General features: G+C 37.4%; 1 pseudogene across 1 annotated transcript; it reads right to left on the bottom strand.

Annotated features, from left to right (window-relative positions):
• Positions 1-4,600: 4,600 nt before the first annotated feature.
• Positions 4,601-15,713, bottom strand: LOC309614819 (electron transfer flavoprotein subunit beta-like; annotated as a pseudogene). Its single transcript has 2 exons — positions 12,755-15,713; positions 4,601-5,960 (listed from the first exon to the last, which is right to left on the bottom strand). The product of its transcript is annotated as an electron transfer flavoprotein subunit beta-like (transcript).
• Positions 15,714-17,120: the final 1,407 nt, after the last annotated feature.

The raw sequence follows: 17,120 nt of genomic DNA on the forward strand, positions 1-17,120 counted from the left end.
TTGTGTTTCCAAGAATTTGTTTATGTGGGCTTCGGACTTGTGCATCTTCATGTATGATGGGGTTAAAAAGGATTATTGGGGACAGAGACCAGAGCTACCAAAGAACAATTCTGTGGAGCAAAATATGGATGATTGCTAAAACAGAACTTGGCCACTGATATCCAAATTCCCCAGACATTTTTGTGGCCAGTATCCTTTGAAGATTAGGGCCAGTTATAGCAGCAATTACAAGGTACAGAGTAAATGGTATATCTTGACAAAACAATAATGTTTCCCCTATAATTACATCCTAGCTTTTAAATTTTGCTTTCTCTGTTTACTTTTTTGCATGCACAACTTGGTCTTTCTCAGTTATGGCATGAATTCTCTTGACTGCTGGTTTGTCTCTCTATTACAGCAATTTTTTGGGGCAATGCTAACACTTGCCAACTCAGGCCTATGGAATTCTATCCCTTACACCAATACTTTGGCATAAAGGGGCTGGAGAGATCAGGAAGAGCTTTCCTGAATTAGGCTCTGTATGTGTTACCTGTCATTGAATAACAAATTACAACAAATTTATTGGCTTAAATGAACACATGTTTATCTCATAGTTTCTGTGGTTAGTAATCTAGACATGTGTTAGTTGGGTCTGCATCTTTAAGTTCTCTCACAAAGATGAAACCAATGGTTAACCAGGGCTGAGGTCTCATTTGAATGGTAGACTGAAAAAGAAGAGTTGTCAAGCTCACATTGTTGTAGACAAAATTACAATTCCTCAAGGACCACTGGAACAAGAGCCTCTGTTTCTAGTAGGCTTTTGGCTGGGGGATACCCTCAGTTCCTTGCCATTTGGGCCTCCCCAACATGGTGACTTACTTCATCAATGACAGTAAGCAAGTGAGTTTGCTAGCAAAAGGAGAGTCATTATATTATGTAACCCAATGACAGAAATGACATGCCTTCACTTTATTAGTTAGGAACACCAGGGGATTCAACCAGGATCTGAATACTAGGAAGCAAAGCCATATGGGAGCCATCCTAGTAGCTGCCTACTACAGACCCAATGGTAGTTGATACAGCATTAGAGGATTCCTTTCAGTTCCTAACATATTATATTTTATTCCTTTGTCATATCCATGAAATTACAGTGGGATGAAGAGGTGAACTTTTGGGTGCAGATGGTTAAATGTTATTTATGAGAAACACGAGAGTAGTTGGAGACAACAATCTAATATTTTTCAGGCTGTAATCAGTAAAGTTAAAGAAATTCCCTTATAGAAAGGACTGCCACTTATTTCTTGTATGATGTGTATTGTGTGTACTGGTGATTGAGGAACTACTGATTAAAGAAACAAAATGTGAAAAAACAAAAAAGAAAGGACTGCCACTTATTTCTGAGATTGTTGAACAACAAATCAATTTTAATCCATTAAATTACCTTGATTAAACTTATCATGGCCTGGAGACAATAACACATTAACTTTAAAAAAGGCAACATTTTCCTCCCATGGTTGGCAATGTATGGCAAGAGAGTAGCTTCAGATTTAAAGCTCTCAAAGAAATGGCAATATTTCTTACAATATCTTTAATATGTAATATTGTAATAGTTTCTTTGTCATTATAATTATGATAATATTACCTAATTCATAGGATTGTTGTGAGGAAAAAGTGACAGACTATAAAATACTAAAATTCTAGATAGATGTACTGATGTTAATATTGCCATTAGCTACCATTTTTGTTGAAAAGGTATATTAAGGCAAGGACAGGAGGATGGTGTGTGGATAAATACAGGCAAACTAATCCAAATGTTAAATTTTATCTTCAAGTCATCTAGCTATATGTTTTGAGAGGTATCTGGCATTTTGTTTTTATTCAGGTATAATAGGCTGACAGATCAGGGAACAATTGTCATTGAAAAGATAATTTTTACTCACAATTCCCAGGAGGAGGGGGTGTGCCACCCCACACAGGGCCACATGGGGAAGCACCAGTGTTGGTCATGAGGCAAAAGGAGTGAAGGGAAAGCATAGACAGGAGTCTTCTTTGTAGTTTTTGCCAGAAGGAATAGATGAGGGTGAGCAGGCTTAGAGTTGGATAGTTTAAGTAATGCCAACAGACTCTGGGCTACTGGGATTGTCACTACGTGTCCAGTACCTGGCTTTGGTTGATTAGGAGCAGGGATGTAGTGTTCCCCACTGCCTGACCCTGATAAAAGGAGGCAGGTGGGGGTATGGACTCAGGATTAGTTGGTTTGCATATCAAAGACTTACAAGCAAATTGTTTGCTATCTCTACAAATTCACTAACTCTGGGAGGTTAAGTCCCTCCCTGGATGTGTAGGCCCTAAGATATCAAGGCATCATAAAATACAGAAAATAACAAAACATGATTACTATACTTTACCATTCATCTGCTGTCTGCCAAAATTTGGTGGTCCAATATTAATGCTATAATGTAAAGGATTTACCTTTAGTTGATCAGAACAGCAAAGTGATTTAAAACGTGAAAGTTCAACTGCCTGGGTTTGAATGCTAGTTTCACCACTTGTTAGCCCCATATGATCATCTCTAAAAGTCAATGTTCCTGTTTGTATAAGGGGAACAATAATAGCTCTTACTTGATATATTTGTTTTAACATTAAATATGGTAATGTGCCTAAACTAATTAGCCCAGTATCTGATACATAGTGAGTTTTCAGTAGATATTAGTTATTATCATTATTATCATCATTAATAACATTGTAATTTCCAAGTCCCAGAAATGCTGTTTAAGCCTTTCCACATCTTTATGTTCCTATCATGTTTCAGAACAAGACAAGTATAAAGGAGAATGAGATTTGACTTGAAAAAAATCAAAGAGGAAAAGTAAAGACAGTAAATAAAATGGTATTATAAGAAGGGATGTGATCAGGAGGGAGAGGAAGAGGACAGAAATTAGATGAGATGAATGTGAATGGCCACCTTTGTTTGGGACCTCTCCACCCTCCATGCCTATGCATCTTCTCCCCTAAATAGTTTGGGACCCAGCTACACATCACAACATCTCAATCATATCTGTATGTTTCCTTCCATAGTGTATGAATCCCATAGATTCTGAGCTCCTTCAGGATAATCCAGGCTCAGGGCAGGTGTGAAAATCAGAATAATCATACTCTGCATCTCTAATTAGCATCAATAACAGTATCAATAATAGCACCAAAACAGAGTATCAATAACTGTGTTAAAGGCAGAAAAAAATGTGTTGAAGCAGGAAATGTCATAAAATGTGGAAATGCTCTGTTCTGGTGATAGCTAAGACTTAGTTTATATATAAGACTCAGTTTTTTGTGTTTTGTTTTTCAATGGGTTTAGTAAATCTGGTGAAGGCATTTTGTTATTTTTTTTTTCCTCTGCAGTTTCCACTTTCTCAGGATGAGCAGAGTTGCAGATTCCTTAAGCTTCTGCACCTAGAATGCCAAGAGCATTATGATCAATTTGCCAGTTGGTTTCCACTGAAACTATTAGAAATTAGAAGACTTAGTCCCCTATTTTCACTACTCTCGTGCGTACATTTTTAGGTAAACAAGCATTAGGACCTTTTGCCCTTAAACTTCTGCTTTCCTTCCCCTATCACTTCAAGCCATTTTAAACATTCTTAACACTTAAACACACATTCCCTCTAACAGAGACCTACACACTGCCTTCTGCTTTATTTCCTTTATAATCGCTTTTTTATTTTCTCCTGGCTGTCCCAGTGCCCCATCCCCGGCTAGGTTGTGTTGTGAGTGAGGTGTGCGTTTAGAGGGATGGAAAAGAGAACTGTGACCGCCTGCTGGATGGACTTTTTACCTGCTGCTCTTCTGATTATTTGTGCTGGGATGAGGCAGCTCTTAAAAAGAGCTAGGATTAAGGCTGCTCAGGGGGAAACTGAACTGGGTATCAAGAGAACACAGGACAGAATCGATGAATTACCGACTTACTTACCTCACCTCAGCAGCATATTTAGAAACTCCAGTCTTTCCAAATTTATCATATCTGACAAGTCTCTCTCTGTATCTATCACAGTAGAAGAAGAAGAGAGGGCCAAATGAAATTTCTCATCCTAGAGATAGTGTTTTCTTCATGGGCTTTCTATAATATATTTGTTGACAGCCTCCTGTTGTGCAATTTCCTCTCACTCCAAAGATATTTCTTAGATCAAATCCAAGGTTATTATTTAGGAAAAGAAAAAAAACACATTTTTTTTTTAGAAAAATGGAGAATTCCTTCATCACTGTCCCGGTTCTATTTCTGGTCGTGGGATAATAAAAAGGCTGGGCAAGGGGAGAAGGGCAGTAAGAGGTGGCAGGTGGACTTGGGTCAGAGTGGACAGCAGATGTAGCGTTGGAGAGCGAGCCCATGGCAAGGGCAGGCTCCACCTCCTCTTTCTTGCTTTCTCTTCAAGGCTTAAAAGACATTCTTTTAGTTTTTCAGATAGTAATCTATTTAAGCCACTTAATAATTTTATGAGATAGATGCTATTTTTAGTCCTTTTTACAGATGAGCAACCTGATATTTATCAACTTTAAGTACCTTGTCCAACATACTTCCAAAGTTATTGAGGTGAATCTTTAATGAGTATTCCCAGTAGTTAAAAACTGCCAAAGTGAATGTTATTGGATACTATCTACCAAATATTGATATTTAGTAAGTAGTTGGATACATGTATCTCGGTTTCAAAGGAAATGTTTGGGCTACAAATATAAATTTAGGAGCCAGTCATGGAACAGAATGAGAGCACTTATGAATTAATATAGGTAGAAAATAAAGAGATTATATCTAGAGACAATATTGCCCTTGTGACAAGAGGTTGCTTTTGAATTCTGACTCTATTTCTTAACCATTAGAATAAACTTGGATATGATACATACTACTCTAAAAATTAAATTGTGAGAGGCAGCATATTAAAAGTGTTAAGAACATAGATTTCCAGCTCTGCCACTGTATGAAGGTAAACAAATTATTTAAATTTTCTAAGTATCATTTTTCCTCATCCACAAAATGGAAAAAGTAATTATAGCTACTTCAGAGGGTTATTTTGAATTTTTATAGAAATTAATGTTTAGTGAATTTATGCTATTTATTAAGTCCCTGTAAATTCTAATATTTTTCTTTTCTCTAAAATGTAATTGGTAAGAGTACTTACCACATACCCTTAAGAAATAAATGAAATAAAGCATATATAAGTACTAAATACATATTAATTCTTTTTTTTTTTTTTTTTTGAGTCATGGTTTTATTGCTGGGTTTCAGGGAAATGGCTCAAATGCGCCCAATCTCCCTCAGCTTGGCCACCAGGTCCTCTGTTGTCTCCACCTTGACACCGGCCGTGTGCTGGGGTGGGTCTTCCAAGCTAATCACAGAGAACTTGGAGGTCAGGTCCACGCCCAGGTCCCCAGCCTTGATCACCTCGATCTTCTTCTTGGCTTTCATGATGTTGGGCAACGTATCGTAGTGGGGCTCATTGAGCTGCCGGTGAGCAGTCACCACGTCAGGCAGCTTCAGGAGCAGGGTCTCCAGGCCTCCATCAATCTCCTGCTCCCCTTTCACCTTGTCCCCTTCCAGCGTCACCTGGGAGGCGAATGTGCCCTGTGGCCAGTCCAGAAATCCGGCTGTCATCTGCCCTGTCTGGTTACAATTATCATCGATGGCCTGCTTGCCCGGGTCCACCTTCTCCTTCTCTGCCAGTTTGGCCAGGACCCAGGCCACCTGCAGGGACCCCAGGAGATCTGCCTCTGCAGCCAGCACCTCCACGTGTATGCCTCGGTCTGCACCCATGGCCAGAGCTGTGCGGATGGTCTCCTGGCACTGGGCGGGCCCGCAGCTGACGGCAACGACTTCCTTTACCAGCTTTTTCTCCTTGAGCCGCACAGCCTCCTCCACGGCGATCTAGCAGAAGGGGTTCATGGAGCGCTTCACGCAGTCTGACCGCACCTGTCCTGTCGGGCTTCACCAGGATCTGCTCAGCCGGAAGGGGAACTGGCAGGGTCAGGGGGAAGCAGGCGAGAAGGCGGGGGTGGGGGTAGGCGGTGGCCGAGACACCAAGCCTCGCCCAGGCTGGATGGGGGCCACAGGGATGTGGAAAGGAGCAGGACCTTGTCCATGGTCCCACAGCTTCAGGGACAGAGAGGGTTAGAATTCACAGGTGGGTGGAGGCCACCTTCGCACTCAGACATTCACTGAGCACCAGGGACATCTGACATGCTTGTCCTACTCTGTGGCTGCTCCTTGGGCCTGAAAGAGTGTTTCACAAATTTTTCTTTACCATAACCTGTAGCGAGAGGTACATTTTACAATGTTCCCAAGTGTATTATAAATGCACACATACATTTATATATAAACATAAATACCACAGCAATGGGAGGTTCAGTGATGGATTCTAACCCTTCCATTATACACCTTACCCTGACATTTTCTATTCTTTTTTTAAAAATTAATTAATTAATTTTTAACATCTTTATTGGAGTATAATTACTTTACATTCTGTTAGTTTCTGCTATATAACTAAATGAATCAGCTATATGTATACGTATATCCCCATATCCCTTCCCTCTTGCATCTCACTCCCTCCCACCCTCCCTATCCCACCCCTCTAGATGGTCACAAAGCACCCAGCTGATCTCCCTGTGCTATGCAACTACTTCCCACTAGCTATCTATTTTACATTTGATAGTGTATATATGTCCAAGCCAATTTCTCACTTCGTCCCAGCTTACCCTACCTCCTCCCTGTGTCCTTAAGTCCATTCTCTATGTCTGCGTCTTTATTCCTGTCCTGACCTTAGGTTCTTCGGAACCACTTTTTTTTTAGATTACATATGTATGTGTTAACATACAGTATTTGTTTTTCTCTTTCTGACTTACTTCACTCTGTATGACATATTCTAGGTCCATCCACCTCACTACAAATAATTCAATTTTGTTTCTTACTATAGCTGAGTAATATTCCATTGTACATATGTGCCACATCTTCTTTATCCATACATCTGTCGAAGGTCACTTAGGTTGCTTCCATGTCCTGGCAAATGTAAATAGTGCTGCAATGAACACTGTGGTACATGACTCTGTTTGAGTTATGGTTTTCTCAGGGTATATGCCCAGAAGCAGGATTGCTGGGTCATATGGTAGTTCTATATTTGGTTTTTTAAGGAACCTCCATACTGTTCTCCATAATGGCTGTATCAATTTAAATTCCCACCAAGAGTGCAAGAGGGTTCCCTTTTCTCCACACACTATCCAGCATTTATTGTTTGTAGATTTTTTGATGGTGGTCATTCTAACCTGTGTGAGGTGATACCTCATTGTAGTTTTTTTTTTTTTTTTAAACCGGGAGAAGGGATTTTATTTTTTTAATAATTATTTATTTTTGGCTGTGTTGGGTCTTCGTTTCTGTGCGAGGGCTTTCTCTAGTTGCAGCAAGCGGGGGCCACTCTTCATCGCGGTGCGTGGGCCTCTCACTATCACGGCCTGTCTTGCTGCGGAGCACAGGCTCCAGACGCGCAGGCTCAGTAGTTGTGGCTCACGGGCCCAGTTGCTCTGCAGCATATTGGATCTTCCCAGACCAGGGCTCGAACCCATGTCCCCTGCATTGGCAGGCAGATTCTCAACCACTGCGCCACCAGGGAAGCCCCTCATTGTAGTTTTGATTTGCATTTCTCTAATGATTAGTGATGTTGAGCATCCTTTCATGTGTTTGTTGGCAATCTGAATATCTCCTTTAGAGAAATGTCTGTTTAGTTCTTCTGCCCATTTTTGGATTGGGTTGTTTGTTTTTCAATATTGAGCTGCATGAGCTGCTCGTATATTTTGGAGATTAATCCTTTGTCAGTTGCTTCATTTGCAAATATTGTCTCCCATTCTGAGGGTTGTCTTTTAATCTTGTTTATGGTTTCCTTTGATGTGCAAAAGCTTTTAAGTTTTATTAGGTCCCGTTTGTTTATTTTTGCTTTTATTTCCATTTCTCTAGGAGGTGGGTCAAAAAGGATCTTACTGTGATTTATATCATAGACTGTTCTGCCTATGTTTTCCTCTAAGAGTTTGATAGTGTCTGGCCTTACATTTAGGTCTTTAATCCATTTTGAGTTTATTTTTTTGTATGGTGAAAGGGAGTGGTCTAATTTCATTCTTTTACATGTAGCTGTCCAGTTTTCCCAGCACCATTATTGAAAAGGCTGTCTTTTCTCCATTATATATTCTTGCCTCCTTTATCAAAAATAAGGTGACCATATGCGTGTGGGTTTATCTCTACACTTTCGATCCTGTTCCATTGATCTATATTTCTGATTCTGTGCCAGTACCATGCTGTCTTGATTACTGTAGCTTTGTAGTATAGTCTGAAGTCAGTAAGGCTGATTCCTCCAGCTCCATTTTTCTTTCTCAAGATGGCTTTGGCTATTCGGGGTCTTTTGTTTTTCCATACAAATTGTGAATTTTTTTGTTCTAGTTCTGTGAAAAATGACATTGGTAGTTTGCTAGAGATTGCATTGAATCTGTAGATTGCTTTGGGTAGTATAGTCATTTTCAAAATGTTGATTTTTTTCCAATCCACGAACATGGACTATCTCTCCATAGGTTTGTATCATCTTTAATTTCTTTCATCAGTGTCTTATAGTTTTTGGCATACAGGTCTTTTGTCTCCCTAGGTAGGTTTATTCCTAGGTATTTTATTCTTTTTGTTGCAGTGGTAAATGGGAGTGTTTCCTTAATTTCTCTTTCAGATTTTTCATCATTGGTGTATATGAATGCAAGAGATTTCTGTGCATTAATTTTGTATCCTGCCACTTTACCAAATTCATTGATTAACTCTAGTCGTTTTCTGGTAACATCTTTAGGATTCTCTATGTATAGTACATGTATCTGCAAACAGTGAAAGTTTTATTTCTTTTTTTCTGATTTAGATTCCTTTTAGTTCTTTTTCTTCTCTGATTATTGTGGATAAATCTTCCAAAACTGTGTTGAATTATAGTGGTGAGATTGGGCAACCTTGTCTTGTTTCTGATCTTAGTGGAAATGGTTTCATTTTTTCATCATTGGGAACGATGTTGGCTGTGGGTTTGTCATATATGGCCTTTATTATGTTGAGGTAAGTTCCCTGTATGCCTAATTTCTGGACAGTTTTTATCAAAAATGTGTGTTATATTTTGTCAAAAGCTTTTTCTGCATCTATTGAAGTGATCATATGGTTTTTATCCTTCAATTTGTTAATATGGCGTATCACATTGATTGATTTGCATATATTGAAGAATCCTTGCATTCCTGGGATAAATCCCACATGATCATGGTGTATGATCCTTTTAATGTGCTGCTGGATTCTGTTTGCTAGTATTTTGTTGAGGATTTTTGCATCTATATTCATCAGTGATATTCGCCTGTAGTTTTCTTTTTTTGTTACATCTTTGTCTTGTGTTGGTATTAGGGTGATGGTGGCCTTGTAATATGAGTTTGGGAGTGTTCCTCCCTCTGCTCTATTTTGGAAGAGTTTGAGAAGAGTAGGTGTTAGCTGTTCCCTAAATGTTTCATAGAATTCACCTGTGAAACCATCTGGTCCTGGGCTTTAGTTTGTTGGAAGATTTTTAATCACAGTTTCAATTTCAGTGCTAGTGATCGATCTGTTTATATTTTCTATTTCTTCCTGGTTCAGTCTCGGCAGTTTGTGCATTCCTAAGAATCTGTCCATTTCTTCCAGGTTGTCCAATTTATTGGCATATAGTTGCTTGTAGTAATCTCTCATGATCCTTTGTATTTCTGTAGTGTCAGTTGTTACTTCTCCTTTTTCATTTCTAATTCTATTGATTTGAGTTCTCCCTTTTTTTCTTGATGAGTCTGGCTAAAGATTTATCAATTTTGTTTATCTTCTCAAAGAACCAGATTTTAGTTTTGTTTATCTTTTCTATTGTTTTCTTCATTTCTTTTTTGGTTATTTCTCATCTGATCTTTATGATTTCTTCTGCTAACTTTGGTGCTTTTTTGTTCTTCTTTCTCTATTTGCTTTAGGTGTAAGGTTAGGTTGTTTATTTGATATTTTTCTTGTTTCTTGAGGTAGGATTCTATTGCAATAAACTTGCCTCTTAGAACTGCTTTTGCTGCATCCCATAGGTTTTAGGTCATCGTGTTTTTATTGTCATTTGTCTCTAGGTATTTTTTGATTTCCTCTTTGATTTCTTCAGTGACTTCTTGGGTATTTAGTAGCATATTGTTTAGCCTCCCTGTGTTTGTCATTTTTACAGATTTTTTCTTGTAATTGATATGTAGTCTCATAGTGCTGTGGTCAGAAAAGATATTTGATATGATTTCAATTTTCTTAAATTTACCAATGCTTGATCTGTGACCCAAGATATGATCTATCCTGGAGAATGTTCCATGAGCACTTGAGAAGAAAGTGTATTCTGTTGTTTTTGGATGGAATGTCCTATAAATATCAGTTAAGCCCATCTTGTTTAATGTATCATTTAAAGCTTGTGTTTCCTTATTTATTTTCATTTTGGATGATCTGTCCCTTGGTGAAAGTGGGCTGTTTAAGTCCCCTACTATGATTGTGTTACTGTTGATTTCCCCTTTTATGGCTGTTAGTATTTGCCTTATGTATTGAGGTGCTCCTATATTGGGTGCATAAATATTTACAATTGTTATATCTTCTTCTTGGATTGATCCCTTGATCATTATGTAGTGTCCTGCTTTGTCTCCTGTAATAATCTTTATTTTAAAGTCTATTTTGTGTGATATGAGAATTGCTACTCCAGTTTTCTTTTGATTTCTATTTGCATGGAATATCTTTTTCCATCCCCTCACTTTCAGTCTGTAGGTCTGAAGTGGGTCTTTTTTAGACAGCGTATATACAGGTCTTGTTTGTGTATACATTCAGCCAGTCTATATCTTTTGGTTGGAGCATTTAATCCATTTACATTTAAGGTATTTATCGATATATATGTTCCTATTACCATATTCTTAATTGTTTTGGGTTTTTTTTTTGTAGGTCGTTTCCTTCTCTCATGTTTTCTGCTTAGAGAAATTCCTTTAGCATTTTACTGTAATGCTGATTTGGTGATGCTGAATTCTCTTAGCTTTTGCTTGTCTCTAAAGCTTTCAATTTCTCTGTCAGATCTGGATGATATCCTTGCTGAGTAGAGTAATCTTAGTTGTAAATGTTTCCCTTTCATCACTTTAAATATGTCCTGCCACTTCCTTATGGCTTGCTGAACTTCCTTCAGAGTTTCTGCTGAAAGATCAGCTGTTAACGTTATGGGGATTCCCTTGTATGTTGTTTGTTGCTTTTCCCTTGCTGCTTTCAATATTTTTTCTTTGTATTTTTGATAATTTGATTAATATGTGTCTGGGAATGTTTCTCATTGGATTTATCCTCTATGTGACTCTGTGCTTCCTGGACTTGATTGACTATTTCCTTTCCCATATTAGGGAAGTTTTCAACTATAATCTCTTCAAATATTTTCTCTGTCCCTTTCTTTTTCTCTTCTTCTTCTGGGACCCATATAATTCGAATGTTGGTGTGTTTAATGTCCCATAGGTCTCTGAGACTGTCCTCATTTTTTTTCATTCTTTTTTCTTTATTCTGCTCTGTGGTAATTGCTTCCACTATCTTATCTTCCAGGTCACCTATCCATTCTTCTGATTCAGTTATTCTGCTCTTGATTCCTTCTAGTGAATTTTTAATTTCATTTACTGTGGTGTTCATGATTGTTTGTTTGCTCTTTAGTTCTTCTAGGTCCTTATTAAACGTTTCTTGTATTTTCTCCATTCTACTTCCAAGATTTTGGATCATCTTTACTATCATTACTCTGAATTATTTTTCAGGTAGACTGCTTATTTCCTCTTCATTTGTTTGGTCTGGTGGGTTTTTATCTGGCTCATTCATGTGCTGCATATTTCTCTGTCTTCACAAATTTATTTAACTTACTGTGCTTGGAGTCTCCTTTTCTCAGGCTGCAGGTTCATAGTTCATGTTGTTTTTGGTGTCTGCCCCCAGTGGGTAAGGTTGGTTCAGTGGGTCATGTAGGCTTCCTGGTGGAGGGGACTGGTGCCTGTGTTCTGATGGATGAGGCTGTATCTTGTCTTTCTGGTGGGCAGGACCACTTCAAGTGGTGTGTTTTGAGGTGTCTGTGAACTTATTATGATTTTAGGCAGCCTTTTTGCTAATGTTTGGTTTTCTGTTCCTGTCTTGCTAGTTGTTTCACATGGGGTGTCCAGCACTGGATCTTGCTGGTCTTTGAGTGGAGCTGGATCTTTGCATTGAGATGGAGATCTCTGGCCGAGCTCTCACCAATTGATATTAAAAGGGGCTGGGAGGTCTCTGGTGGACCAATATCCTGAGCTCTGCTCTCCCACCTCAGAGGTTCAGGCCTTACAGCCGGCTGGAGCACCAAGCCCCTGTCAGCCACACAGCCTTAGTAAGCTGAGACACCAAGGGGGGAGTAGGAAAAATAGTGTCAGATACTTTCCTCACCAATTCTTTGATACTTATTTGGGGAAAAAAAAGACAAAAATATAAATAAAACATTATGCACGATACCTTGAAGGAAGCCTGTGCCTGTGTGGGGCCCTAGATCTTATGCATCATTAGCTTCATTGTCCATCAGCCTCTGGGAGATAGCCAAGCAGAAGACAGGATTGAGAGTCCTTTGGCACAGGACACAGCAATTACAGGCACTGTGGTGCCCGACAGAGGGAGGAACAAGAGAGGCAGCTGCTGAGGAGAGCTGGAATCAGACCATGTATAAATTTATAATCCATGACAAGGAATCTTCATGGCAAAGTCGATGACCCTCTTGAAAGCCATAATCACACTCAGCTCTACCATCTTCCTGCTGCAGCAACCCTATTAACTTGTTTTTAATAAAATATTTTATATGGTGATTACTATGCCATGCATAACCAGATACATTTTTAATTTATTACATTCTTTTACATAAACAAGCATAGTCATAGTTTTGTGTAAATGAATATTTAATTCTTCCTTCGCTTCAAGATTTATCCTTTTGATAACTCCTGAAAGGCATAAACAAGTGGCTCAAAAACAAAACTGACATTTTAAATATCCTTTAACCTTACCATGAACTTCAGTATATGTTTATTCTCTTGATTCTTTCAATTGAATCACTTCAGATATTTAAATGAAGTTTGTTTTAGTTGATGCATAATTCATTGAAAACATCCAATGTATGATGACATATTGAATTTAAAAGATTTTAGACCTTTCACTTTTCCTTTTATGTCTAATGTTTGCTTTAATAAATATTCTACCTTTTTCCATAAATAATAAGTGATCTCCATTTCCAGTTTACAGATTTGGCTGGATTAAATGCCATCTTCTACAGTTTTATATTTGGTAGTTTTGAAAACCTTTTTCCAAATTGGATAAATTTTTAACTTCAAAACACTTTTGAAAAACTTCTCTTCAATGTCATTTTCAGTGTGTTTCCAGTGGGTGTATTTTTTTGTTTGTTTTTTGAAAGGATTTACACAGGAAGGATTTTTTTATCCTGTGACTGAAGTCGTTAGCCTTGATGGCTCTTGCTGGACTCATTACCACAGAACAATGTCTCTTTACAACTGATGAGAGAAGCTAATTTATTTGTCTAGAGACATCTATGAGTTTTCATTACTTAATACTCATCAAAATGCATACTCTCTAAGTAAAAGTCCAGGAAATTTGATTTTATTCCTAAATAGATAACACTGTAATCAAAGGTTGCCAAGAAATTCCTAGGAGGTTTTCAAAGAAACACCTTGAAGTAACCAGCTCCTTGGATTTAGCCACGGAGAGCATAATTTCTGTGCAACTTGGTAAACAACTCCTTGGATTTATCCCACAGAGAGCATAATTTCTGTGCAACTTGAAAAGTGTGAGCACTTCTACTCTTCCCCAGGCATGATTATTAGTGCAGGGATTGCTACCAGAAGGATATAGGAAGCCAGAGGGGAACTGAGAATACGTGAAATCTAGAGAAGAGGAAACTGTGTCTACATCTAGGTCTTCCTTGCCTGAGTTAAGGGGCACATTTAATTCTGAAAAACTATGAAATATTTCTGAGTAACAGAGAGCTTTTGGATTCAAGACTTAAGCTCTTCCAAATTCTCTGGTATGGTGGTCATAGTACTCCACAGAGAGAACTGATAGAGAGGAATTACATTTGTCTTCAAGACACCATATCTAGAATTTCTCCCCAAATTAACTTCTGAAAATGTAATTAATAAATGGCTATGAAAGTTAATGATAGAACATTAGAACAAAAAGAATGAGAAAAGACGTTTAGAATAATGGCAAATAACATTGGATAGGTACTTATGAGTTCTCTTGATGCCAACACTTGGAGAGATATCAAGTATGATGAACATAAGTATTGGAGAAAGAAACCTTTACTTTATTTTTGACTCTGCCATTAAGCTAGCTGTGTAACACATTTAAATTTTGTTCCATGGTGGTTTACCTAAACTCAAGATGATAATTCAGTGTTATTCCAAATGTGCTCCTTAACATTTTATTTATTTTTTTTTAAATTGAAGTATAGTTGCTTTACAATGTTGTGTTAGTTTCTGCTGTACAGCAAAGTGATTCAGCCATACATATACATATATCTCCTCTTCCTTTTATTTCTTTCCCATTTTGGTCACCACAGAACATTGAGTAGAGTTCCCTCTTCCATAGAGTCTATTCTCATTAGTTATCTATTTTATACATAATAGTGTATATATATCAACCCCAATCTCCCAATCCTCCCCCCTTTGGTAGTCATACATTTGTTCTCTATATCTTTGTCTCTATTTCTGCTTTGCAAATAAGTTCATCTGCACCATTTTTCTAGATTCCACATATATACATTAATATATGATTTTTTTTTTCTCTTTCTGACTTACTTCACTTTGTATGACACATTCCAGGTCCATCCACGTCTCTACAAATGACCCAATTTCGTTCCTTTTTATGGCTGAATAATATTCCATTGTATATATGTACCACAAGTTCTTTATCCATTCCTCTCTTGATGGACATTTAGGTGGTTTTCAGGTCCTGGCTATTGTAAAAAGTACTGCAATGAACGTTGGAGTGCATGTATCTTTTGCAGTTATGGTTTTCTCAGGGTGTATGCCCAATAGTGGGATTTCTGGGTCATATGGTAGTTCTATTTTTAGTTTTTTAAGGAACCTCCATACTGTTCTCTATAGTGGCTGTATCAGTTTACATTCCCACTAACACCGTAAGAGGGTTCCGTTTTCTCCACAGCCTCTCCATCATTTATTGTTTACAGCTTATTTTGATGATGGCCATTCTGACCAGTGTGAGGTGATACCTCATTGTAGTTTTAATGTGCATTTCTCTAATAACTAGTGATGTTCAGTGTCTTTTCATGTGTTTGTTGGCCATCTGTATGTTTTCTTTGGAGAAATGTCTATTTAGGCCTTCTGCCCATTTTTTGATTGGATTGCTGTTTTTTTGATATTGAGCTGCATGAGCTGTTTGTATATTTTAGAGATTAAACCTTGTCAGTTGCTTTATTTGCAAATATTTTCTCCCATTCTGAGGGTTTTCTTTTCATCTTGTTTATGGTTTCCTTTGATGTGCAAAAGCTTTTATGTTTTATTAGGTCCCGTTTGTTTATTTTTGCTTTTATTTCCATTTCTCTTGGAGGTGGGTCAAAAAGGATCTTGCTGTGATTTATGTCATAGAGTGTTCTGCCTATGTTTTCCTCTAAGAGTTTGATAGTGTCTGGCCTTACATTTAGGTCTTTAATCCATTTTGAGTTTATTTTTGTGTATGAATTTTTCTAGTTTCTAATTTAATTGAGTGGTGGCTAGAAAAAATTCAAGACATATGTTATGACCCCTTTGTGTGGTCAGTTTTCACAGACGTTCTTTATGTGGGTAAAATAATATCTGTTACATTGTTGCTTATGATAATTTTTTCATGTTGCTCTTCATATTGTTCCTATTAATTTTGTTTAAGCTATTAGTTACTGAGAAAGTTCTTGATTGACAAAACCAATACTCAACCAAACTAATACAGACTTCTCTGTTATCATCAAATTTTCTAACTTGTGATCTCACTACCAAAATGTTTTGTTTCATTTTATATTTAGCCAGACTGATATTGTTCATATTAGAACATGAGCACCTATGACATAAGAAATGTAATTATATGATTAGTTTTAAAAGCAACTTACAGAGCACTTCATGAAGATAAAAGGTTTATCATTTTTGCTTAATTCTTCTCTGCTGATCTTTCCTTAGTTGACAATTTCTTATGATTCAGGTAGCTCCTGAAATGGCAACACCTCAGATCATTTTTCTGACTGCCCAGTGTAATAATTATTCATTATATATATATATTTATATACATAAATATGAGTATTAAATAAACTTCATAGTGTTTGGTAAAATTTTGTTGAATGAATAATGCTAAATGATATTTATGAAGCTTTTCTGAATCCAATTTTCTTCCAGTAATACTTGAAAAATTGAAGAGGAGAATGTGGTTATATAATAATCCCTGATTCATCATCACCATATCTTTTTTTCTTTTCTGCATTTCTATTTCTTCCTTTCATTTTGCACTCTGTTTCTTTACCCTTTTTCCCCATTTCTTTCTTCTCTTCTCCTTTCTCCCATTTCTATGTAGATAGTGAATTTTTCTGAGTCTGGCTTAATAAACTCTTTGTTCTTTCTAATGCTTAGAAGTCAGTGGACTTTGCAGAGGAGGAAATTAAAATGGCAGCCTCAGTAGCTCAGGGTTAGATATTAACGCTCATACTTATGAGTAGACACTAGAGATGCAAATGATGCTGTTGCATTTTTCTGAGAGTTTCAGTGTGGAGCTTTTATTGTTTTGTTATTATGAAGATAAGTCATCATGGGGATCAACCTACACTTTGTATTCACTTTAATAAGTTTCTTTATTGTTGCTCAGAAATGTGCATCAGCATAGATTGTAAGCTACTGCTTCCTTAATCTTCCATTCAGGAAATGAGTGTGCCTAAATGAAATATTAATACCCTTTCCTTTCAGCTTTTAAGATACGATCTATTTTATCCATTGTTTCCTCCTTATTGCTGTTAAGAACAAAAGAGTCTGTTTATTAAAATAATAATTTACACACAAAAACAGTGTGTATG

Source organism: Balaenoptera borealis, assembly GCF_965194805.1.
Source record: "Balaenoptera borealis genome assembly, chromosome: 17".
Taxonomy (NCBI): Eukaryota; Metazoa; Chordata; class Mammalia; order Artiodactyla; family Balaenopteridae; genus Balaenoptera; species Balaenoptera borealis.